Here is a 26420-nt window from a genome sequence, read left to right as displayed (position 1 = left end):
TCATGATATAATGGATTCTAAGTAGGAATCTCTATTAACTCCACATTTCAAAAGTATCTCAGCCAACAAAATCTTACCCCTTAATGGTATCCTGTCACTAGATGACATTTAGCCAGTGAAGATGTCTCCAAATAATATGCCTTTTTCTCCCAGTTCTCCATATGAGATCAGGGTGCCATTGTCACAAGTTTCTTTAAGAGAAAGGCTTGATGCCATCTTCCTCATTTTTTTCCCATTACGGTCCTCTAATGACTGGGTGGGAACACGGCTATGTAAAATCCTGAGTTCTGAAGCATGATGGTGGCAATGAAGTGATCCCTTATCTCACTGTTTTACTCCATGAAATCCGTCAACCCTCTTTCCCCAATATGGCAACCTGGAGCATGTTTTCAATGGGAAAGTTAGACTGGACAGAGAGAATGGAAACTGGGGAGGGGAAACTGATAAGACCAGATGATGAGCAAGTGGCCTAGATTGAAAAAGAGAAAAAACAGGCAGATATACAGCTCACCCTCAAAGGATAAAAACAGTAGCCTTGATTGAATCACAGAGGTAAAGCAAACTAGGACAGTGCATAATCTTCCTGACATCAAGACTGTTCAATAGGGCTGAATACACTGTCAAACATATTGGGAGACCAAATGGCTGTTACTAAAGAAATTATTCGTTTGAGCTGGGACACAGAATACAAACTGCCTAGACACAACAAGGCCTTAAGTTTAAATTGACTGGCTGCTAAAAAAAGCATTTATTGGAAAATGGAAATCAAAATCTAAGCAAACTATATTGAACACAGTCAAAGAGATAAAAAAATGGAAATGGGATCTTTAGAAAAGGAAAGGAGCAAATTACACAGAAATAATGGAATCTGTGGAAACAAAATGTGCAAAATAATGTTTAGGAGTGAGGATTAAGGAAAGGCAGGAATCAAGTAATTTATGTAATGTTGGACTAATGAGAAATTGTCATAATGAAAGCAAGTATCTATATATATATATATATATATATATATATATATATATATATATATATATATATATATATCTATATCTATATAGGGTCTATATTATACACTCGAAGCCTCAAAATTTCGAACGTCATATGTTCGACAACATATGTGCAAAACCTGAATTTTCGAATATATAATAAAAACATAAAAAAACACTTACCTTAATGCTCTGAGCGTGGGGGCAAGACCTCATGCACCACACCCACACACCCGCCTACTTAAATATACCAACATAAAAATGTAAAAAAAAAAAAAAACACTTACCTTAACGCTCTGAGCATGGGGGCAAGACCCCTTGCACCCCACCCACACACCCTCCTACTTAAATATACCAACTCAAGACCGCACTTCAGTGCAGAAAAAGGGAAATTTTCCTATTCTGTGCGTACAGAGCCATTGTCTTTCACCTTCAAACTTTTCAAAGTTCGATAATATGGTGTCGACCATATGACATTTGAACTTTGAAACGTTTGGCAATTTAATGGGGACCCCATATTTTAAAGTGGAACCTGTGTGTTGAGAGACAGCCTTACAAGACTATCTGCAAATATATAGAGCTGAGTATATTTTTCTGTATTATTCTGCATTATAGAGCTAAATTGTTGCTTAGATATCTGTTGTCTTACTGTTCTGCAAATATACAGAGATCAGTATATATTTTTTTGGTTTTATAATTTGCACTCTGATTCCTCACATCTTTGTTGAAACTCCCCCCCCCCCCTCCCTGTTCTTGGTTGTAGTTTAAATTTGGTGGCTTTTGCAGTGCCCGCCCCACTGTAGATTTGATCTAGGACACTCGCCCAGTCCCATCTCGTTACCGCATTCTACCTAATAAACCCTTTCTGCACTTACTTTTAGTCCTTTTTAATTTAATTACATTTTTTCAAACTGTGTGTGGACTAATACTGCTACATACTCAAGTGTGCCAGCTTGCACTGCATGTGAATTGTTTTTACTACTGTTTTTGCTACTTTTCTGAAAAAAAAAAAAAATTGTAAGCCTGTTTCCTACCTTTCCTGTAATTAGTGTTCCAGATACAGATTTGCTGTATCCAGGACTATCTGTAAGCTTCTGAGCCCCCCAAGCCTTTCTGTGTTGGAGGGAAGCCTTCTAGCTTATCAGTGGGAGTGGTAAGCATTAGGTAACCTGTCTACCACATAAGGAGTGGTTCTGGACCAGAATTTGTAGTTATTGGCCGTTTGGGTGGTCTTCCATCTCTCTCAACTTTCTGTTTTGAAGGCCTGCATTTGCACTTGTTTCTGTCCTGTAACTCCTGGGCCCATCTCATTTGCTCACTCAAAATTTTTTTTTTTTTTTTTTTTTTTTTTTTATCTGCTTTTACTGTATTTGTGTTTCTTCCTACTTTATTTTGTTTTTGCGTCATCTTAAAAGTACTCAATTGTATTTATTACTGCTTGATGTAACTCATTCTAAGCCTTTTAGTTTAAGCACCTGGGCTTCAGACCAGTTGTTTTACATTAAGAAGGTTTGTGGTCTGCACTGTAGTGGCAGAACAGGTAGCTTACATCCTTCTAAGTTGGGAACTGTTGATTGAGGGCTCAGTGTCTGTTATTCTAAAAGTGTATTAATTCTGGTTTAAGCACTTGGGCTTCAGGCCAGTTATTTTACATTAAAAGGGTTTGTGGTCTGCACTCTTGTGGGAGGAGAGGCTGGACTCTGCCCTTCTAGCTGGGAATTTCTGGTTAAAGGCTTATAGTGCCTGCATATTTAAACTGCTTCTTACTGAAATTGGTACACCTTGTTTGCTGTAGCATAGACTAGATCCAGGCCTGCTGAATCTAGCTTTGTTTGTATAACTTGAGCACTAATCCAGGCATTCTTTAAAGTATTCAATTGTATTTATTACTGCTTGGTAGTAACTTGATTAAAGTGCAGCTATCAATTCTAAGCCTTTTGGATTAAGCACTTGGGCTTCAGACCAGTTGTTTTACATTAGGAAGGTTTGTGGCCTGCACTGTGGTGGCAGGACAGGTAGCTTACATCCTTCTAAGTTGGGAACTGATGATTGAGGGCTCAGTGTCTGTTATTCTAAAAGTGTATTAATTCTGGTTTAAGCACTTGGGCTTCAGGCCAGTTGTTTTACTTTAAGAAGGTTTGTGGTCTGCACTGTAGTGGCAGAACAGGTAGCTTACAGCCGTCTAAGTTGGGAACTGCTGATTGAGGGCTCAGAGTCTGTTATTCTAAAAGTGTATTAGTTCTGGTTTAAGCACTTGGGCCTTCAGACCAGTTATTTTACATTAAGAAGGTTCATGGTCTGCACTCTTGTGGGAGGACTCTGCCCTTCCGATCTGGGAATTTCTGGTTAAAGGCTTATAGTGCCTGCATATTTGAACTGCTTCTTACTGAAATTGGTACACCTTGTTTGCTGTAGCATAGACTAGATCCAGGCCTGCTGAATCTAGCTTTGTTTGTATGCTTGTTGTTTGTTTGCCTGTTATTTCCCTGAAATGCTAATTCCACCTAAAACGTGGCTTTTCAGTGCTTCTGTGGATCCCTAGTGATATCTGCATTGCTTACTGTATTTATTTCCTTATTTCACTTGAAAGAAAGTTACTGTTTGTCGTTTTTGCATTTAAGTTACCTGTAACACATTGCATTTAAGTTACCTGGCACTTGCTCACTAAAGCAATTATGTAAGTCAGCACTAAAAAATTAAAAGCACTACACCCTCACAAACTCCCCTTGAGTACCTCGTTCCCCATTGGCCCTTTTTTTTCATTTATAAAGGAATTCCCAATACTATTCTAGCATGTCCAAAAGTCAGTTGTCAATATCCTCTCCGGTCCAGCTGGTGAATCTGGAAATCTTGAGGCAATGTTACAACTGCCTCATGTACAGAGACAACCCTCTCCTCCTCCCAACAAATTCCAACACATGAGAGATGCAACCATATAGCCATACTGGAGGCTAAGCTCTCTCAACTCAGTACTGGCGAAGCCAGTCAGGAGGAGAAGGAAACCACACTCACTACAATTCCAGTCTCACATAGACCTACCACGACAGCAAACCAAACACAAACACACAAAAATATACTTGGAGGCTCTAAATAAAAATCTTCCTAAGCAGCAGAGACCTCCAAAGCAGACACCGAAGCAACTGCTACCCCAAAACAAAACACGTGCTAAACATAGCTCACAAAGCCAGTGTGCCGAACAGTCACAGCCCTTAAGGCTAAACAACACACCTGATACACTTGTAATAGGTGACTATCATCAGGGCACACTGACGTCCCGCTCACCAGGCTGAACAAGGAGAAGGTCACGGTGAGCTGCCTGTCGGGCGCTAGGATCCGCCACATAACACAAGCACTCGGGTCACTCCAAGGCAAGTATAAATATGACTCAGTCATTGTCCATGCTGGTGTGAATGACCTGAGATGTAACTCCCTGGACTACATGAAAAGAGACATAGAGGAGCTCTCTGAGCATGTAGCCCAGGCCGGTATGTCCCTGACCTTGAGTAGTATCTTACCTTCACCAAGAATGATGCCACAATATGAAGACAAGATGATCAATTTCAACAATTGGCTTAAGTATTGGTGTAATTCAAAGGGGATCCAATGCCTGTCAGCCTGGGATGACATGCTCGACAAGCCACGATGCTTCGCTAGGGCCGGCTTGCACCTGTCACCCCTGGGCTTCCGGATATTGGCAAAGGCTCTTGCTACCCCCATAGTGCCTTTTTTAGGCAAGGCTCAAAAGACAAACCCACCTCCATAGGTATCACAAGGGATAAGAAATGAAGAGTAATGGTACTCAACGCCAGAAGTCTAAACCTCAAGATGTACGCACTCGAAACTCTCCTTAGCATAGAGAACATCGATATCTGTGCAGAAACAGAAACCTGGTTCAAGGCTCCCGAGAGCAGCCCAGCACTACCAGGTTATACCTCATACCATGCTTTCCGGCCCCAAAACTTGGACCGAACCACAAAAGGAGGGGGAGTATCAATATTCGTCAAAGATACCCACACCTCCAGGTTGGTGGCACAGCACGAAACATCAGAGACCATCCATGTGCAACTAACAGTGGGTAAAACTGCCTTCCAGTTTATAGTCTGCTACAGACCACCCTCCCAAACCCAGGAACCCCACTTGGCCTTCCTGAGAACACTGGAAAATATGAAGGTCTCTCCAAACACCATTATATTGGGCAACTTAAACTACCCAAACATAGACTGGGAGCATTACTCTAGCTCCAACACCCTAGCCCAAAGGTTCCTAGAATTTATAAACTCAAATGCTACGGAACAACTTGTTACCACTCCCACAAGAGGGGAAAACATACTGGACCTGATCATCACCAACATGGGGGGACTCTGCTCCAGACCAGAAGTGTATCCCTCACTGGTAAGGTCAGACCATAAACTAATCTCACTGGATATTCACATCCCGACTCCACCCCCTGCCCTGAAAACCACAGTGAAAAACTTCTCTAAAGCAAATTTCGCACTCCTCAAAACCGAGGTGGAATCCTTCAAAGCCCCCGGGCCTGTGGAAAATACGGCCTAGACTGCAGAATCCTTTATAAACGCATTCTATGAACACCTTCAGGAATGCATGGATCATGCAATCCCAAATAAAACCAAGACCCAATTCTCCAAAGGCAGACGTCCTGTCTGGTGGACCCCAGCCATAAACAAACTATACAATAGAAGGAGGAACCTACTACATGATAGAGCAAAATCCCAAAAAGGGAAGGCATCTCTGATCAGTATTAGCAAAAAACTACGGGCACTCATAAAATCGTCTAAGGCCAGCTTCGAGAGAAAAATTGCACAGGACACTAAGGATAATCACAAGGCTTTCTTTAGTTATGTTAGGAACCTGGGTAGGAATTCCCAGATATGCTCAGAATTAGTCCAAAATGACAAAAAATACACCGAACCCACAGACATTGACAACATCCTAGCTGACAGGTTCAGCGCAAACTTCTCATCCCCCTCCCCACCAAAAGGGCAAATATCTATCCCAGCAGAGTGCTGCCCCCCTGACATCTCAGATTCTCAGGTAAGAGCTGCCCTCTCCAAAGCAAAAAACACAGCACCAATGGGACCAGACGGTGTCCCGGGCTGCGTCCTACATGAACTCCAAGAAGAGCTAAACCCAAACATAAAACTACTGTTCAATCTCAGCCTTACTACAGGATATGTACCCAAAGAGTGGCGTACAGCAACAGTGGTCCCTCTCCACAAAGGTGGTGCCTCAACGGATCCTGGAAACTATCGCCCCATAAGCCTGACTAGTTTGGTCTGCAAAGCTATGGAAAGGATCATCATGGACCTCATAAATAAAGATATTGGGGACCTACAGACACTGGATCCTACCTAGTTCGGCTTTGTTAAGGGCAGATCCTGCCTCTTAAACCTGGTTGATTTCTTTGAAACAGTCACCAAGGCCATTGACGAGGGGAAGGTGGTCCACACAGCCTACCTGGACTTCGCAAAAGCCTTTGATACAATACCCCACTCGGGCATTATAGATAAGCTCACCAGCTTAAATATAAACCCCTATGTCACTAGATGGGTTGCAAACTGGCTCAAGGACAGAACCCACATGGTTAGAATTGCTGGTGCCATGTCAGACTACAAACCAGTTACAAGTGGCATCCCACAAGGCTCAGTCCTGGGACCTCTCTTGTTCGGTATAAATTTCTCGGAGGTATAGGCCAACACGGAAGGACTGTGGCTGACCAAGTTCGCAGATGACTGCAAACTGGGCGCCATAATCGACTCTCCAGCTGACACAAGCATCCTCCAAAAGGGCCTCATAGAAACAGACAACTGGTGCCAGAGCCATGGCCTCAAGCTAAACGCCAAATAGTGTATAGTCATCCCCTTTGGCAAAAACAAAGTGCCCACAAATTACCACATAGGTGGTAATCCATTAAGTACAGAAGAAGTAATTAGGGACCTGGGGACCCAAATTGATAGCAATCTCTCATTTGACAACCACGTGGCCAAAGTGGTTAGAAAAACATTTTTTATAGTCCACCTAATCATGAAGGGATTCACATCTAGATCAGGGGAGGTCATCGTGCCTCTTTACTCATCCCTCATCAGGCCCATAATTGAGTACAATGCCGCTTTTGGGATGTACCTTACCAGACACCTGCAGCAACTGGAAAGACCCCAAAAGTACCTCACCAAGAGGATCAAAGGGCTCAAACAGATGCCATATGCTGCCCGGTTAAAGAAACTGCAGCTCTACTCAGTGGCATACCGCCTGCTCAAAGGCGATCTGTGCCTGACGTATAAAGCCATGTCCAACCTGGAATTAATGGACATGCTACACCTCAGAAAATCCAAATCCCATTGAGCTACGCGCTCGAGAGACTTGAACCCCAGCACTGAAATAAATAGGACATGCTGGAGGGACAGATTCATAACCCAGAGGCTCCCTTCACTCTGGAATAAAATCCCAGTCCAGGTTAGGCAGAGTCCCTCATTGACTCTCTTCAAGAGGAATCTTGATGAGTGGATGGGAGATCGTAGGTTTACCCCAGGTATCACTTCTGTGTCACTGTTAGACAGAGGCACAGTATACTAACCTCGAAAAAGGGCATAGCAGAATTAATTTAAAATGGGTGGCGAAAGCCAAACACATTCTGGCTAGGCTTATAAATGCCCTAGGGCAGATAGCCTAGTATGAACCTATGAACCTATATATACATGTACAATGTATTTAAATGTGTACTGATATATGTAGAATTAAGATAGTAACTTCTCGTTTTTACAAGAGTGGCTGTCTAGATTAATGTCACTAGTTTAAACTGTACACATCTTTTTAAGCAAATAAGTTTGCAAAATAAGACAAAATGATGAAAGGCATGGAAAAGGCAACTTTCTTGCATCTGCAAAGTTATTCGTTTTTTTTTTCCTGCTGGCAAATACTCTCAGGGTGAGACAATAAGTCTGTAGGTGCAGGTAGCTGGCCAGGAGAAGTCTGCACATTGCATTCTCAGTGAAATGTACAAAGATTCTTTAACGCATATACAAAGTTGTTAGCTGTTTTGTTTCTCATTGCTGACGGCTTTTACTTGGAGATGAAGAGTCTGCAGGTCTAACAATTAATTTTGAGTGCTATGAGCACTGAGCACTGTGTGCTGACAAAAATGTAACATTTAATGGTGCAGTGGCAAGCAATTTAGTGAAAAATATAAAATCTGAAACTGTGGGAAATGAATAAATAGTAGCCTCTCCAGCTGTCTTAGATCAGTGCATACTTTTGTATTTTGATTGATACATCAAAAACTCGGAATATAAGATTTGGGAGAGACAGACTGAAAGGTGAATATTTAATACATCACACAGTGACTGAAACTGTAGATTCATTTAAGGACCTGGGTATATGGATAGATCCAGCTTTGAGTTTGTCTAATCATATCAACCACTTGGTTAAAAATAGTTATGTACTTACCATAACTTGGCATCTGTGTTTGTTATCCTATGTCACTATTCATCACTCTTGGGTATTGGATTCAAGATGGGATTCGAGCCGGCACTTTACAGACAGCTTCTAGGCTTGAGCTCCTCCCACTCCCATGATCATTTGCTGCCCTCTAACCCCTCAGATCGAGTTTGCCCTATGCTAGAAAGCAGCCAAGGAAGACCTTGACCACCATATAGGACATCTCCACATCCTCTAGATCCTACAGGACGGGGGGGGGGGGATGGAGAGAGGGATAATGATGAATAGTAACATAGGATAACACAGATGCCAAGTTATGATAAGTGCATAACACTATCTGATGTTATCCAAGTCACTATTCCTCACTCTTGGGTCAGAGTCCCCAGCTACCCTACACCCTGGGCAGCCTCATGGAAGGACATGTGGAAAAACTGTGGAGCCAAAGGAAGCCTAGCTCCTGGAGATAATGTCAAGTTTGTAGTGGCTAACAAAAGTTTGAGGAGAAGACCAGGTGACTGCCACACAAATGTTATCTAAGGAATGATGGGCAAGATAGGCAGCTGAACGTAGCCATTGACCTAGTGGAATGAGCTCTAATTGGCCTTGGTAAAGATAAACATTTGTATGAATAAGCAAAAGAAATGCATGTCGAAATCCAATGAGAGAAAGTCACTTTAGACACCGCCTGACCTTTGCTGTTAAGAGAGAATGCCACAAACAGCTGGTCAGACTTGCAGAATTTCTTTGTCCTATCTAAATAGAAATGCAGATGTCTATACACATCTAGTGCATGCAAGAGATATTCCCTATTTGTCAGCAAAATTTGGGAAGAAGACTGGCAATTGGATTGACTAGTTCAGATTAGCTTCTGTGGCAACCTTAGGCATGAATGATGAGTTAGTCTGAAGGGTCATCCTATCTTTATAAAAAAACCATGAAAGGCAGTTTAATAGAAAGAGCCTGCAACTCCGAAACCCTTTTTGCTGAGGTTATGGCTACTAGAAACGCCGTCTACCATGACAAGAATTTGATATCACATATGGCAGCAGGCTCAAATGGACTCTGTGTGAGAGATTGCAGCAAAAAAGAAAGATCCCAAGGGGGAGAAGGATCCTTGGCAGGGGATCGGAGCAGAAAACCCCCTTTTAAAAAAGCTTTACACAAGTGAGAGGAAAAGAAAGGTTCCTCACAGACATGGAAGTTGGAAATAGCTGCCAACTGCATTTTGATAGCCGAAAAGCTAGCTCCGTCATGAAAAAGCAAAGACAAGAAGAGCAAAATATCTGAAATGGAAGCCGAAGCAGGATTGAGATCGCACTGTTTAGCCCAAATACAAAACCGTTTCCACTTACTGGTGTAACTCTTTCTAGTGGAAGCCTTCTGAGAGGCCAGGATAACGTTCTTAATGGGAGAAGGTAGCCTAGGCTGATTCAGGACTACTAGAAGTGGACAAACAATGCCATCAGATGAAGTGTCTGCAGGCTGGGAATCGGAAGCTGAGAGGGATGGGAAATTAGATCCATAATGCATTTGTGGTTGAGAGGGGATGCAAAGGGATCACAGCTCAGCTGACTCTATCGAAGGAAGTTCTCTTTCACCACTGAAGGATTCAAGGACTACTTATGTCTACCAACACGATGGACTCTCTGGGAATACGCACTGCAATGAGAAGGCCCCCCCCCCAAGGACATCGCCCATTCCCACACCCTCATGGCCTCATGACAAAGCAGATATAAACATGTGCCCCCTTGCTTGTTGATGTATCACACAACAGCCATGTTTGTTCATGTGAACTGCAATGGTACCTGAAGGGAGGCAGTCTTGTAAGGCTTGCAATCCGAGAACTGCCCTCATCTCCAGGACGTTGATATGCAGTTTGGTTTCTGCTTCAGACCATGTGCCTAGGATAGTCTTTCCCTGAAAATGCCCCCAACCCCAATAAGGGTGCATCTGTGGTCTCGGTGACTCTGGGGGGAGGAAGAGAGAATGGTCTGTCTGCTAGGAGGGCGGGAGACTGCATCCACCGAAGGAGATGTAGCCTGCACACTGGAGTGGGATGGATCAGAGTCGTCATAGAATGAACCAGGGCAGACTACTGAACTACTAGAGTCCACTGCAGAACCCTCATGTAGAACCAAGCTAATGGCACAAGATAGATCACCGCCTCCATGGATCCTAAGGCCCTGAGAACAAGGTGGGCCTGAGGATGAGACAGCTCGAGGAGACATTGAACATAATATCTGATGAGTAGTAGAGGGAAAGTGCTGCAATCTTTGACAGTGCCCAACTGAATCGCAATGAATTCCAGATTTTGGGATGGAATGAGGTTGGATGTGGGGTGATTCGCTATAATGCCTACTTGGTTGAATAGCTGGAGTAGGTACTGACAGGCAGTGCTCAGACGATGCTTCATGGGCGCTGTGAGGAGCCAATTGTTGAGGTATGGCAACATCTGGAATCCCTTTAGTTTCAGGTGAGCTGCGATCACTGCCATGCACTTGGTGAACACCCGGGGGAGGGGGGCTGTAGTTGGACCAAAGGGCAGGATCCAGAACTGGTAGTGACTGGCCGTACCCAAAAGTGGAGATGTCTCCTGGAACATATATTTTTACATGATAGTAAGCATCCTGGAGATCTATAGGGCACATCCAATCATCCTTGTGCAACCGAGGCACAACGGTGATGGTGAACATCTGGAACATGGACTTCTTGAAAGATAGATTGAGACTGCTCAGGTCCAGGATTGATGTAGGTCCCCCATCTTCTTTGGCACCAAAAAGTGAGAGCAAGTTCCAGATTCTCGTTGTCCTAGGGGGAACCACTTGGATGTCTCTTTTTCAAAGAAGCTTACGCACTGCTTCCTGAGCTAATTCCCTCTGATGGGTGGTGCATTGGGGAGGTATCTCATGACTGGAGGAGGTGACTGGGAAAATGGAATAGAATAACTCCTGGAAATAATGTTTAGCACCCAATGATCTTTTGTAATACTTGCTCAAGCCAAAGGGTGCAGGGATGAACAAGCCCCGACTGTCGCCTGGGCAGGACAGTCGGCAGCACTTCAGGAGCACTGTTGTGGCTTTTCAGAGAAGGTTTCCCTGGAGCCCTGATTTTGCAGACCCCCTCTGCCCCTGGGGAGGCATCTGCCATTGAACCTTCTCCCTCGATCTGTGGAGAAGGGCTCATTTGGAGCATCCTGAAAGACAGGCTGTGATTTCTGAAACCACCTTTTCCTGGCCCCTTGCTGCATCTTGGAAAAAGAACATTAAGGGGTGAAAAGCCTAATTCTCACAACCAACAGGGTCTTGCCTTACTGCTCACTGTGGGTGAGAATCTCCTTGACTGAAGAGCCAAACAGGGTGGAACCATTGAATGGGGTGCTGGTGAAAGACCCCTTAAATTACATCACAAATCTGCAAAGGCGCAGCAAGGCATGATGCCGAACGGCAATGCCTGTTCCAGCCATTTGAGAGGCTCCTTCCTTCATGTTGGCAATGAGCCTTACTGATGAATTAGCCAAGGAAGAAAGTGTGGATAGTTTGGAGGACACCTTACTTAGTTCTTTGGCAGGCAGCACCTCAGAAAGGGACATGGTAAACTCCTTAACCATGTTCCTTTGACGTCGGGTGAAATGTGCCAGGTAGTTCAGTGCCCACAGACCGAATGTAGCTGAGGCGAAATGAAAACCCTATTTCGATGCCTGTCAATCGCTCAGGACTCATGGTTAGGGGGATGGACAGATGTGCTCTGTTCTGTCAGCTCCTTCTTGGTGGCAGCAGCTACTACGATCACATTAAGTGGTACACCTTTCGACCAGAACCGCTTGTCAGAAGGGGGACTGAGAAATTTGTGTGCACTTTTCGGAACGGACTCCACAGTATCTGGCTCCTTCCATGCCCTGCTGGCAGTGAGGTCGACAAGTTTTCTGTATGGGGGAAACCCAGGAGGTATATGGGCCCATCCCGAAAGCCTTCAGAAAGACAGACTCCTTGGAGGACGGTGGGGGGGGGGGGGGGATCAACCACCCTTAAGCTTCAGTATTTCCAAGAAGTACCCAAAGGAGACATCCTTGGGCGGAGATCTGGGGGACCCATCCCCTTCATTGAGGTCCGTATCCTCGATGAGTGATTCAGCAGGGAAGTCCAGGTGTCTCCTCTTACATGATTTCTTCTGGGGAACCTCCTCCAGGGGAGGCTCAGGGGAGGATTCAGAAGAGAGGGGGACCCCAAGTGGGGTACTCCCACCTGAAGGCTAGTTTGGGAGGGCTGATCTGGGACAGGATGAGTAGGGTCGCTCAAAGGGGCTGGGATGGAACCTGAAAGGCTGAGGGTGGAAACGATCTGGGAGGAATAAGTCCTCTCTACGATCCGAAACGCCAAAGGACTGAATGATGGCCCCATCCGCACTCCCAGTGGGAAGGCCTGCCTGGTGAAAAGGCTCAGAGCAGGCCAGAAGCTCCAGTAGTACCGGCCCCAGCTACCAAGGGGAAGGGATCGGGAGTTTGTTTTGACACTCGACCAATGCCCTGGGGTTGAATGAGGCACAAATGTTGCATTCAACCACCAGGTGGTCGGCGCCCAGACAATAAAGGCACTCCTCTGGCAAATTGGAAATGGGCATTTTCCGACTGCATGAGGAGCACTGTTTGAAACAGACAGGCTTGTTGGACATAATGGAGATAAGCCTAAGCCAAAGGAGGCAAGCTAACTAAACTAAGAAACAGGCAGAGGTTGTTACCAGAAAAAATAAACTACAAGAATTACAAAACTATGAAAGCTAATCCCAAAAATTACAGCACAACTACAGAAAGCTAACCTACGCAGTACTGGAAAAAAGGGCACCAAAACATAACTACCCAACAAAGCTATAAAAAGGGAGGGGAGGTTAACTACGGATACTAAAGAGAACTCTAACAACTGCACAACAACTAAGTTAAGAAATTATCAAAAGGGGAGGAAGAAAAGACAAGAAAAACAGTCTACTTATCCTACTGTGAGCTGAGCCAAGAAACCTACGTCTGTAGCTGATCACAGCAAACGAGATCTGGGGAGTTAGATGGCAGCAAGGATCATGGGCTGTAAAGTGCCGACTCAGATGTGATGCCAGACCCAAGACCCAAGTGTGAGGAATAGTGACATGGATAACATCAGATCAATAGTTAATAGAACTGTAGGTTGCATAAAAGATTTATAAAATCAGATGCTATCCTCCAAAAAAAGGAAGCCAATCTGGTGGTCCCCTGCCATAAACAAACTGTACAACAGAAGGAAAAACTGTTGCAAAAGAGAGTAAAATCCCATGAGTGGAGGAGTTCCCTGGTCAAACTCAGTAAGAAGCTGAGATGCCTTATAAGATCCTCCAAAGCTAGCTACGAAAACAAAATCGCCACTAATTCCAAGGACAACCACAAAGCATTCTATAGCTATGTCAAGAATCTCGATGACAACACCCAGATCTGCTCTGAGTTGCAGCACAAAGGCAAGAAAATTACAGAACCAACTGATATTGCCAACATTCTGGCATATAAGCTCAGTGTTAACTTTATCCCGCTCTCACCCTCTAAAGGGCCCATAATTATACAGGAAGAATGCCGAGTCCCTGTAATCACAACTATGTAGGTAAAAGCTGCACTCTCTAAAGCTAAAAACACAGCATCCATGGAACCGGACAACATCCCAGGATGCGTTTTACATGAACTTCAGAACGAACTGGCTCCCCACTTAAGCACCATGTTCAATAATAGCCTCGCATCAGGCTTTGTGCCCCTGAATGGCGCACAGCAACAGTTATCCCACTCCACAAAGGGGGAGCCACCACTGATCCCGGGAACTATCGACCTATTAGCCTGACGAGTCTGGTCTGCAAGGCCATGGAACGTATCATCATGGAACTCAAAGACATTGGTAACCTCCAAACTCTGGATCCCACCCAGTTCGGGTTTGTGAAAAGCAGATCATGCCTCCTGAACCTGATTGACTTCTTTGAGGCAGTCACCAAAGCCGTAGATGAGGGTAAGGTGGTTCACACAGCCTATCTTGACCTCGCCAAGGCTTTAAACACCATCCCCCATTCTGGAATTATAGCTAAACTCACTAAACTAGGTATAAATCCCTATGTCACAAGATGGGTTGCCACATGGCTCACTGACAGAACCCACACTGTAAAAGTTGCAGACTCCATATCTGACCTCAAAGCAGCGATAAGTGGAGTACCACAGGGTTCTGTCCTGGGACCTCTCCTGTTTGTTATCTACTTCTCTGAAGTACAGGCTAACACAGAAGGCCTCTGGCTAACTAAGTTCGCAGATGACTGCAAACTAGGAGCCATAGTGAAGTCCCCAAATGATGTGGACATCCTACAGAAGGGCCTCGCTGAGACAGATGCCTGTGTCAGAGTCATGGCTTCAAGCTCAATGCCAAAAAGTGCAGTGTCATCCCCTTTGGTAAAAACTCTGTACTCAACTGACTAGTGTAGGCAGAGGGGCAAGCCCCCCTGCACCCCCACACACCCCACTCTTTAAATATGCCAACTCCAAGACTGCACTATAGTGCAGTAAAAGGAAGATTTCCCTTACTGCACTGTAGTTGGTATATTTAAAGAGTGGGGGTGGGGCGCAGCCCCCCACATGGTGGGTGCGGGGGGGCTTGCCCCCTGCCTACAGACATTAGTTTTGTTTTTTTTTTTTTTTAACATATGTTTGAGGTTTTATAACTTCGAACATTTAAATTCGATATTTTAATGTTCAAAGTTATAAAACTTTGAACATATGATACAGACCAGCTTTTCTCTCCCCTCATTTGACACATGCCTTGCTTTTTTCACATCCCATGCCCAACAACTGTACATGCTGCAAATATTTTGGGCTTTGTACATTATTTTCTGCATGGAAACATTACACTATATGATGTTATGATAGTGTACAAGTGCTCTTATCTACTTTGCTACTTGTTTTGTTCACTGAATTCTTGTATCATATCTACGTATGACTGTTGTTCATGTATGCTACATGCTATCCTGATTTATACTTTTCTGCATGCTTGCTTTTACATTACCACTGTTGCACTGATAATTTAATGTTTCTTGTTTCTTTGGTTGTTTTTCACTGTGTTGATGTTTTAAGATTTTCAGCAAAGTGAATCATTCTTCTGTTTTCCTCTCCCTTCTAACACTCAGCAAATAGACCTCATATTTCACTTTTCTGGGATTACTGTACCATCTATGACTGCACCAAGCATTTCTCTGCTATACTGCGAACTGGTAACATTCAGTCTTAGTGATCACAAGTTACCTCACATCACAGTATCTGCACTTTTTATGTTTACTAGTGTTTGTTTTCATGCTGTTTGATACTAAGCTATTTCTTGTAACTTTATTCATTAACAACCATTCATAAACCCCATATCAGTAAGAGCAGCAAAAGAAAACAGTACCTATCAGCATTCAAAATAAGCATGATCTTACCTTCTAATAAAGTAACTGGAGTGGTACACAAAATCCCAACAGTTTGGGGATGAAACCCTGCTGAGCACCCATTAATTGACTAGGAATGAGATGTTAACACTGTGAGCCATACAAGAGGCCTGAAGCTGCAGTTACTAATAAAACTTAAATTGTAAGTAGTATGGGAGGAAGACTATAGTAAGAAAATACCATGCACTTTGCTGTAGTGTCTCTTAGGCAAATCTCTGGGTCATGTAAGGCACAATGATCCTCTCATAGTCTAGACCAAGGCTTTATTGGTCCAAATTGGTCCAACTGGACTAAGACTGGCCCTGATCAGAGAATCTATGCAGATTACTACATAGGCCTGGGAGGTGTTCTAATTGGTTATCTGAAAAAACAGTTGACACATGGAACAGACAACTAAATTAAATTAAAGCAAGCACTAATTTAGATATATTTAACAACAACCTGGATACTTATGGGAATAATTGTTTTGGAGTATAGGCAGACTAGAAGACGATTTCCCTGAAATATTTGTATGCATGCATGTATGCCTGCATGCATTTAGTTTATTTATTTAAAGGTAGCCTATGTACTTTTTCTTTGGGCCAAAAGGTAATATTTACTGACAGCATGCAAGCTGTTTTTCACATCTGGGAGGGGAACAGAGATAATGAAAGAACAGAAAGCAATCAGTGTTAATTGGGACCACAGACTGCAACATGCACTTTAGTACAGGTAATGTACAGTACCAGTTGTGCAAGTGAATTTATCATAAAAAATATGTGTTTGATTAAATAATGGCTATATCCACCTGAGCTCTACTGGTTACATTCTGCCAAGGAAAAAAGAGCTGGACAGCCTTCCAAAGCCTTTGACTCCTTCCATACATGCTCACAGGCTGCTGTTAGTTGAGCTCACAAGGGAGAAAACAGCAGCCTGGATGCCAAACTAAATCAGGACTTTTCCAACAACTGAAAAGATGAATGATACTGTCCGGGTAAAAAAGGTAATTTTAAAGGGGAAAAAACTACCCCATCAGCAGCAGAACCCAAAGGAAAAAGGGGAATGGAGGAAGGGTACTGCTACTGCAGCAGTGATTCAACTGAACAACTAGTGTTATGGTAAGTGCATGTGTACACAACTGTACTATGTCCATCATAGATCATTGAAGAAGTAGCCTCAGCCCTATGGGTAGATAACCATAGGTTACACAGCCCGGGAAGATAAAGGACATCGGTCCAGGAGCCCTTGGAAAATGGTTATAGCAAAGCCTGTTATGATGATGGGAATAACACAAAAGCAATAGCAAGGGACAACCGTGTGGACATAGCCTATTTGGAAACTGGCTGCCCTTTTTTCCCCATAAAAAAAAAAAAAAAACAGTTGTTCAGCTTTTCTAAAGGATTTAATTCTGTCAACATAATACCAGAGTTGTCTATGCATGTCCAGAGAATGAAAAATCCTTCCCCCCTGTTTTTTAGGTTTTGGAAAGAATACAGTAAGGCTTCTGGCTTGATTCACTGTAGACTCTGAAACCACTTCAGGCATGATTGAGGGATTTGTTCCTAAAGTAACCCTATCTCTATAGAAAAACCACATAGGGGTTCACCCACCATAAGAGCTTGAAAATTATATACTCTTCTTGCAGATGTCAGAGCAATAAGCAACACAGTTTTCCAAGTAATGAACTGTAAAACAGCCAGATGAGCTGATTCAAAGAGAGACAAAGTTAATTTTCCATCTCAAAGTTAAGAACCCAACAAAGTGCCAACTGCTTCCTAGGTGGTCTTACATATAAAACCATTTAAAGAACAGTTTAACTAAAGACTGACAAGAAAGGGGAATTGAAGGTCAGATATGCTGAAATGGCCAATAGATTAACCTTGATTGAGGAGTAAGACAGGGCCAGAAGATAGTAACTGACACAAATATTGTAAAACCAGTGGTACATACACCAGGAAAGGACCCTGGTTCTTAATGCAGCACCAATTAGAAAATCTTTTCAATTTACATCTATAAGGCTTCCCAGGTTTCTTTTCTTCCTATAACACCTGATGCACTTAATCAAAAAAGGTGCCGATAATGTACTAAAATTGAATCATAAGGCAGTCAGTTGTAGATGTTTGAGACTGAGGTGTATCAAATCTCCCTGTCTAGTGTGAGTATGGCCATTGTGTGAGGAAGCTTGGGGCAACTGCCCTTGGAATTCCATAAGAAGGGAGAACCACTATTATGTGGGCTAGAAGGAAATCACCACAATGATCTTTGGAGAGTATTTATGAATCTTCAGAATGAACCTGTAACAGTGGATAGGATAGAAAAGCCTAAAGGAACATTCTCATTCAAGGGAATAAAAAAGCATATATATTCTAGGCCTGCTTACAATGACCCTGGGAACAGAATTTGTTGAGTTAGCTGTTTTGAAAGAAGGCAAACAGATCTACTTGAGGAATTGCCCACAGAAGGATCAATTGGTGAAAAACTTCCCCATTCAATTTCCACTCATCAGTTTCTGTCCAGCTCCTGCTCAGCTTGTCTGTACCTACATTTTGTTCTGATGAAATGTAAAAAGCTTGGAGGGTTAAGCAATACTGAAATGTGACCTCCGAAACTACCATAGCCAGCTTTCACAGAGGGTATGACATTGTGTCCCCATGTTTGTTTATGTACCACATCACTGTGGTGTTGTCTGTGATCACCTGCAAAGGCCCTGGAGACCACAGAAGGTAAAGACTTTTGACAGCAAGAGTAACAGCCAACATCTCTTTCATATTTATGTGCTTTGGTCTGTTTGTTACAAAGACCCTGCATTTTTACCCCATTGATAAAGCTCTCCATGGAAAATATGATGCACTTGTTATTAAGAGATCAAACAGGGGATGTGAGAGTGAATGACAGACCTGGATTCAGAGATGCCTGGCTTTTCCACCAATGTGACTTTCTCTTCACAAAGCCTAACAATGGAATCTAAATTCAAGTGGCTATGAATACTGTGTCAAAATAGTCTTTAAAAAAACAAACTGAACTTTTCTAATTTGCAACATGGCAAGAGGAATTGTGTGGTAGAAAAGATGGGCTGGTTCTCAGAGAAACTCTGTCTTTGTGAAAAACTAGGTATGGAGGGCGAACACATAGTGCATGAAGTTCTGAAACACATCTGGCAGAAGTAATAGCAACCAAGAAGAGAGTTTTCCAAGAGAGAAATTTCAAGGAACATGATGCTGCTGGTTCAAAGGGTGGTAGTATCAAGGAGGCCAGAACCAAATTGAGATCCCAAGGTGGAAGGGGCTCTTTCACTGGGGGTCTAAGTAGAGATGTATCTCTCATGAAGGCCTTACAGAGTTTGTGAGACATTATGCTGGAGTTAGAAACTCCGACATGAAAATTTGAAATGGCAGCTAGTTGCACTCTGATGGTAGCAGCCTCTGCACCAGAATGAAACCGTTCTGCTAAGAAATCCAAAATCCCGTGTACAGGAGCTGTAAAAGGATCTAAATTCCTGGATTCTGCCCAGTAAGAGAATCTTTTCCATTTGCTAGCATAGACTTTCCTTGTATTTGTCTTATGGGAGGAAACAATAATATCACGCACTGCTAGGGAAATATTGGAGAGCCTGGCTAGGATTGGAAGTGGAGTAACCAAGCTGTGAGCTTGAGAGATTGGAGGGATTGATGTAGCCCACCTGATTGATGAATCACGAGGTCCGGTAATGGGTCCAGAATCCAAGGCTGGGCTAGAAGGTGGGGGTGAAGGAATGGAAACCAAATCTGTCGAGCCAATGGGGGCAATGAGGATCATTTTGCAACCCAACAATTTTGCTTTCTGAATGACTTTTGGAATTATGAGAAAGGGGGGAAATGCATAAAGGAGTCCCTGAGGCCAATCATGGACAAGAGCATCCCTGGGTGTCTGACCTGAAGGAGGAACAAGGAAGAAGTAGCTGCTGCATTTGCTGTTGAGGGGAGAGGCAAAGAGATCACAGCAAGGCTGGCCCCATTTGCAGAAAATAAGATCCACAATTTCCTGTTTCAGAGACCACTCGTGAGGCATGAGCATAGCCCTGCTGAGCCTGTCCACTATTACGTTGGATGTCCCAGGGATATGCGTTGCTGTCAGAAAACGTTGGGAGGAGATCACCCATTGCCACAGTCTGAGGGCCTCTCGGCACAAGGGGGTAAGACCTGGTTCTGCCCTGTTTGCTGATGTACCAAACCACTGACATATTGTCCATTTTTTATTGCAATAGTCCCGGCAGAGATAGAGTCTTGAAGAGCTTGCAATGCTAGGAGCACCGCTCTCATCTCCAGGACATTGATGTGCAAGTGGTACTTGTGAGGTTGCCAAGTGCCTTGGACTGTCTTCCCTAGATAATGCCCCCCCCCACCCTATCAGGGAAGCGTCCGTGGTCACTGTGGTGACCGGATGGGGTTCCATGAAAGGTCTGCCCTGAATAACTAGTGAGGAAACTATCCACCAGGAAAGGTGTCTTTTGCAAGATTCTGTAATTAGCATGATGTGAGACGTGGGTAATTCCTGGAAGGACCACTGTGTGAAAAGAAGCCACTGAAGGATTTTCATGTGAAAGCATGTTAAGGGAACTAGAAGAATGGCTGATGCCATGGACCCTAGAGCTTGAAGAACATATCTGACTTGAATTCTTTTGTTCCTCAGAAGAAGTGAAGTACAGTTTTGTACCTACCATAAATGTAGATGTTAGAGTGTCTTCACTGCTGCAGTCATTACACTTGGGTTATCCTGCCGTCAGGCGGGCCCGCAGTCGGCCTGAGTTCCAAAGTCTTGGTCCGGCGTCGGTTGCTGTCACCTCTTCCCGGACTTCAGTGCGCCAGGGGTATATAAGCAGCAGCAGACACCATTTTCTTTAGCCCCAGATGTCAAGTGCCCCCCAAAATGGTAGGCAATACATACTGATAATAAAACATACAAAAAAAAAGGTAAAAATAAAACCTTCAGTAACCAGCAAATACACCACATAGATAGTAAAGGTTAGTCCCAGATAAGAAAGAGGGGCTGGCGGGTGGGTAACCTGGACTGCAGCAGTGAAGACACTCGACCATCTACATTTATGGTAGGTACAAAACTGTACTATGTTCATCATGTTTCACTGCTGCAGTCATTACACTTGGGTGGAATCCCAAAGCTGAGTTTGGGTGGCTGGCTCTATAGAGGATTTGGTGTGGCTATGAGGCCCTGCAGCACTGCAGTGGCAAAGCCAGCTCTGTACCTAGAATAAAGAGGCAAATGGTAATGCTTGGTAAAGATGTGCACTGAACTCCAAGTTGCAGCTTCCAAAATATCTTTGGTAGGTACTCCTCTAAGGTAGGCAGTAGAAGTGGCAGTTGCCCTGGTGGAATGTTGTCTAATATTACTAGGTACAGGTTTCCCATGGTGTGTGTAGCAGAACCGGATACCGTGTCCTATCCGCTTTGAAATGGTCTGCTTTGAAATAGCCTTTCCCTGTGATCCTGCAGCATATGATACAAACAATTGTTCAGATTTTCTGAAATCTTTTGTTTTGTCCAAGTAGAAGCTCAATTGCCTGTGTATGTCCAAGGAATGTAGAAGTTTCTCCTCCTTATTCTGGGGATTTGGATAAAATGTTGGCAAGTGAATAGTTTGGTTAAGAGCCGCACTTGATACCACCTTAGGCATAAAGGTAGGGTTTGTTCTTAAAGAAACCCTGTCTTGGTGGAAAATGATAAAAGGCCCCACTGCCATTAGTGCCTGCAGTTCTGAGACTCTTCGTGCTGAGGTTATTGCCAGAAGCAGAGCAGTTTTCCATGATATATATTTTAACTCTGCTGAATTGTCTGGTTCAAAAGGAGGCAAAGTGAGCTTTTCCAAATTGAAATTGAGGTCCCAAGTTGGTGTTTGTGCTCTCCGGGGCGGTCTTATGTTTTTAGCCCCTCTGAGGTACTGCTTTAGCAATGGATGAGAGAAAATAGGAGGGTCTGTGTTGTAATGAGCCGAGATGGCAGAAGCGTGAATCTTAATGGATGAGAAGGATAGCCCTTTGTCCAGCATCTCAGTCAAGTATTGTAGTATCTGAGGAATATTAGGGACCAGAGGATCAAGGTTTTGAGCATGGTTCCAGGCACAGAATCTCCCACTTTTCTGAATAGGATTTCCTTGTGCTAGGCCTCCTGGCCTCCAAAATGACATCCATAACAGCTTTAGAGAGAGAAGTTGTCTGTTTGGCTAATGAATCTGCCATGCAGCCAGGTTTAAGGTATTCAGCTGACTGTGCAGTATCTGATTGTTTTGCTGAGTCAGAAGGTGTGGAATTTGAGGCAAAATCCAAGGTGGGCCTTGAGCCAAGTTCTTTAAGATTGGGTCCCAATGCTGGCGTGGCCAGCCTGGAGCAATCAGAATCATCTGTGTTTTTTCTTGTCTGGCTTTTAGGAGTACCTTTGTAAGGGAGAGGCAGAGGTGGGAAGGCATAAACATTTAGGCTTTTCCAGCTGAACGAAAGAGCATCCACTTTCCATGCTTGTGTGTGATAAGTCCTTGTGCAGAATTTTTATAGTTGGTAATTCAGTGGTGAGGCAAAAAGATCTATATCCGGGCACCCTCATTTTTGCATTATCATGCTGAAGACTTGTGGATTTAATTTCCACTCATGAGGATCCATGATGTTTCTGCTTAATTCGTCTGCCAGAGTGTTTTTTTTTCCTGGCAGGAATTGTGCTTGCAGATGAAATTGATAGGTTAGAGCTGTGTTCCACAAGGTCATGGCTTGTCTGCATAAGGGGTAAGAATGAGTGCCCCCTTGTTTGTTTATGTACCACATTACAGTGGTGTTGTCTGTCTTTAATAGTAATTGTCCTGGATGCAGAAGGTCCTTGAAAGCTGTAAGGGCATTTTTAACAGCCAACATCTCTTTTTGATTGATGTGAAGATGCATTTGGTCTGTGGTCCATTTGCCCTGAATACGTTTTCCTGCCATGTGTGCTCCCCAGGCATAATCCAAGGCGTCTGTTGTTAAAGTCTGTCTGGCTGTGGGAAGAGTGAAAGGCTAACCCTTGTTGAGGTGACATGCCTGTGCCCACCATCGAAACTACTGTCTCCAAGCTGTGAGAATGGTGAGACCAAACACTTTTTAGGTACCATTGTAATTTCCTCATATGCAGTCTTGCATATGGAATTAGTAGTATGAAGGATGCCATGAATCCCAAGGCCTGTAGAATTTTTCTTGCAGGGAGTTGGGACTTTGTTGCCATCAACTGAAAATACTGAGTCAGTTGTCCTTGTTTGTCTGGAGTGAGATAAGCCATCTGGGCCGTTGTATTTAAGCTGGCACCCAGGAATATTATCTCTTGTGAGGGCACTAGTTTTGATTTCTTTTCATTTACTGTGTACCCTAGGCAACTTAACAATCTTTTTATGAATGCCAGATGCTGTAGAAGAATGTCCTTGCTCTCTGCTTGAATCAGGCAGTCGTCCAGATATGGATACATTTGAATTTGTTTTTGTCTGCAAAATGCAATTACTGGTGCCAGGCACTTGGTAAAGACCCTGGGCGCAGTAGATAAGCCAAAGGGCAGTGCAGAGAATTGGTAGTGCATTGAACCAGCTATGAATCTGAGGTATCTTCTACAATTTTGTCTGATAGGGACATGCAGGTATGCCTCTTTGAGGTCCAAAGTAACAAGCCAAGCTTTCTTGCCCAACATGGGAAGGAGCTGTTGTAGTGTCATCATTTTGAATTTCGGAACATCCAGGTAAGTATTTAGAGTGGAAAGGTCCAGAATGGGTCTCCAGGCTTTGTCCTTTCTGGGAACCAGGAAGAGTCTTGAGTAAAATCCTTGTCCTTTTTCCTGCTGTGGTACTTTTTGAATAGCTCTCATGTCCATGAGAGCTGTAATTTGTTTTTGTGCCTCTGCCCATTGCGTTTGTGGCAGGTCTGGCATTCCTTTTAGCCTTGGAAAAGTGTGAAAGTGGAACCTGCAACCTTGAGACAATATTCAGCACCCAATTGTCTTGGGTGATTGCTTGCCAGTTTTGAGAAAAAAGTACTAGTTTCCCCCCTAAGGGAGCTGCCAAAAGGAAAGAGTTTGGCATTGGAAGGGGGAAGTCATTGGGACTGTTTCCTGTAAGGTTGTGACTTGTCCTCACCTCCTTTTGGGTTTGAAGCACCCCACTGTCGTGGTCTGTAAATGCCTTGTGGTTGAGATATGCCTCTTGGGCGTCTGTATCTGCTTCTTTGTGGCATGTCTGACACTGGAAAGGACCAATTCTTTGTAGGCCAATTTCTGCTAAATTGTTGTGGCTGTACCTGTAAGAAATTCTTCACTGTTTGCATAGATTTTGCCTTATCCTCCATTTTTTTTAATACCTCTTCTGCCTTAATACCAAATAAATTATCTTGCTGCAAAGGAGCATCCAATAATTTTGCCTTAACATAATCTGGTAACCTTTGTTCTTTTAACCAAGCATGCCTTTGAATCACAGATCCTGTAACTGCTGCTCTACAAGAAGCTTCTAATGAATCAAAACCACATTGCAAAGTATGCTTTCCCACTTGTTCAGCTGCATACAATAAATCCTGCATTTCCTTATAATCAGGTTGTTCTTCAGTTGTACTCATTTTCTGTTTTAATTGAGACAGTAAGTATTGTTGATATTTAAGCATGTGAAACTGGCAATTTAGAGCCCTCACTGCTAAAGTTGCAGAGGTGTAAACTTTCTTTCCCCATCTGTCTAATGCTCTAGAGTCCCTATCAGAGGGAACTGGATTCTTAGCCGTGGAAGCCTTAAGCCCTTTGGGACCCTGGGAGATAGTTTCTGGGTCAGCAACAGGGTTTTTATAAAGAAATTTGTGAGAGTCAGGGACTCTGTAGTACCTGTCTGGCTTGACTGGAGCTGGGGATAAAGAATCAGGATTTAAACTAGATTCAGAGAACACATCATCCACAATATCCAACACTGGCGGAATAGCAAGGGGCCTGTGCTGAGGCAGTAAAAGAAAGTCTCTGAGCCTTTTCTTGGATTCTGAGAAATCCTGGCCCTCCCAATGGAAATGCTCCCTCATGGTATGTAAAGTTTCCCCAAAAGAGTAATCCTCAGGAGGAGAGGCTGAAGGTATTGATTCTTCAGCATCAGAATCCTCAAAGGGGGGTAAAGAATATCCCTGGTCTGAAGAGGAATCAGAATATACTGAAACCTGGTCATAGGAATCATAGTCTGTATCCTGCCTAGGCCTTTTATCAGGAGGGGGATGGGAACCCCTGATCAGAGTTATCAATTCTTCAGCCATATTGAGCATCTGTTTTTTAGGCATGGAGGCCTGTCCAGGTGAATGCTGTACTTGCTTCTTTGTCTTTAATGTAGGCTTAGTCTTGGCTGTAGTTGCAATGGTAAGTTGAGTAGGCCTGAAAACACCCTCAGAAGCAGATGCCTGCTCAGCGGCTCCGGACCCATCTGAAGGGTTAATCTCAGTTGGGCCAACACCTTCAGTATCCAGAGGCCAAGGCACATCCAAGTGGGAGTCGGTCGCAGCCTGTGGTTCTGAGGTAGCGGGTGTCAGGGGCTGCTAAAGCACCTCACTGAAAACTGGTGAACCGGCGAATGGCCTAGAAGAGGCTTCGTCGTCAGTTTTGGACCTTTGATGCCTTTCCTTATCTTTATCTTTGCGGTTTTTATGCACTCCGGTCGGTTATTCCAACGGCATTGTATAATTAAACCTTCGCCCAAAGTAATGGCGAGCAAAATAAAACAGACGTTTAATAGTGCGTTTGTTAAATCTAGCACAAAACTGACAACTAGTGACTTCGTGATCTGGGCCTAGGCATGGAAAACGGTAAGAATGAAAATCCTTATGAGGTATTTGCTTCCCACAAGAAATACAATTATTAACTTTTACTGACATCGGTCTGAGGCAAGAAAAAGTTTCCCCAATGGGGTAACTTAGCTTTATTGAAGACTTCGGTTCAGAAATCGAATTTGAAATCTCAGGAGTCGGCCGACTGGCACTTGCGAACTGCTTTTGCTTCAGGCACCGCGCTGCAAGAAAGACTGAAGAAAATGGCGTCGGCTGCTTTTTATATACCCCCTGGCGCACTGACGTCAGGGAAAAGGCGACAGCAACCGACGCCGGACCAAGACTTTGGAACTCAGGCCGACTGCGGGCCTGCCTGATGGCAGGATAACCCAAGTGTAATGACTGCAGCAGTGAAACACGGTGAACCTCACCTGTTTTCGAATAATGGAAACTCTTTCCTGAGGCAGTTTTACAATCATTTTTCTTGTGTTTAGCTCTGCTCCTATGTATGTAATAGATTGACAGGGCAACAAGGCAAATTTTTCGAAGTTTATTGTGATGCCTAGTTGAGCACAGGATGTGATGGTATAATCTCATGCCTCTATAAGCTGTTGCCTGGTGGTAGCAGTGAGGAGCCAGTCATCCAGATAAGGAAACACCTGGAATCCTAGACGTGTCAGGTGAGCAATGACTACTGCTATGCATTTGGTGAACATCCTGAAGGCTGTGGTGAGACCAAAGGGCAGAGCTCTGAATTGGTA

General features: G+C 43.8%; 1 protein-coding gene across 1 annotated transcript in view; it reads right to left on the bottom strand.

Annotated features, from left to right (window-relative positions):
• Nucleotides 1-26420, bottom strand: part of MKS1 (MKS transition zone complex subunit 1) — a 1448767-nt gene that overhangs the window by 168920 nt on the left and 1253427 nt on the right. The gene's annotated exons all lie outside the window — the stretch shown is intronic.

The sequence above is a fragment of the Protopterus annectens genome, chromosome 13.part0 (genome assembly GCF_019279795.1).
Source record: "Protopterus annectens isolate FY-2018-M chromosome 13.part0, PAN1.0, whole genome shotgun sequence".
Classification (NCBI taxonomy): Eukaryota; Metazoa; Chordata; order Ceratodontiformes; family Protopteridae; genus Protopterus; species Protopterus annectens.
Note: the sequence above shows the minus strand (reverse complement) of the source record. Positions and strands in the feature narration are given on the sequence as shown.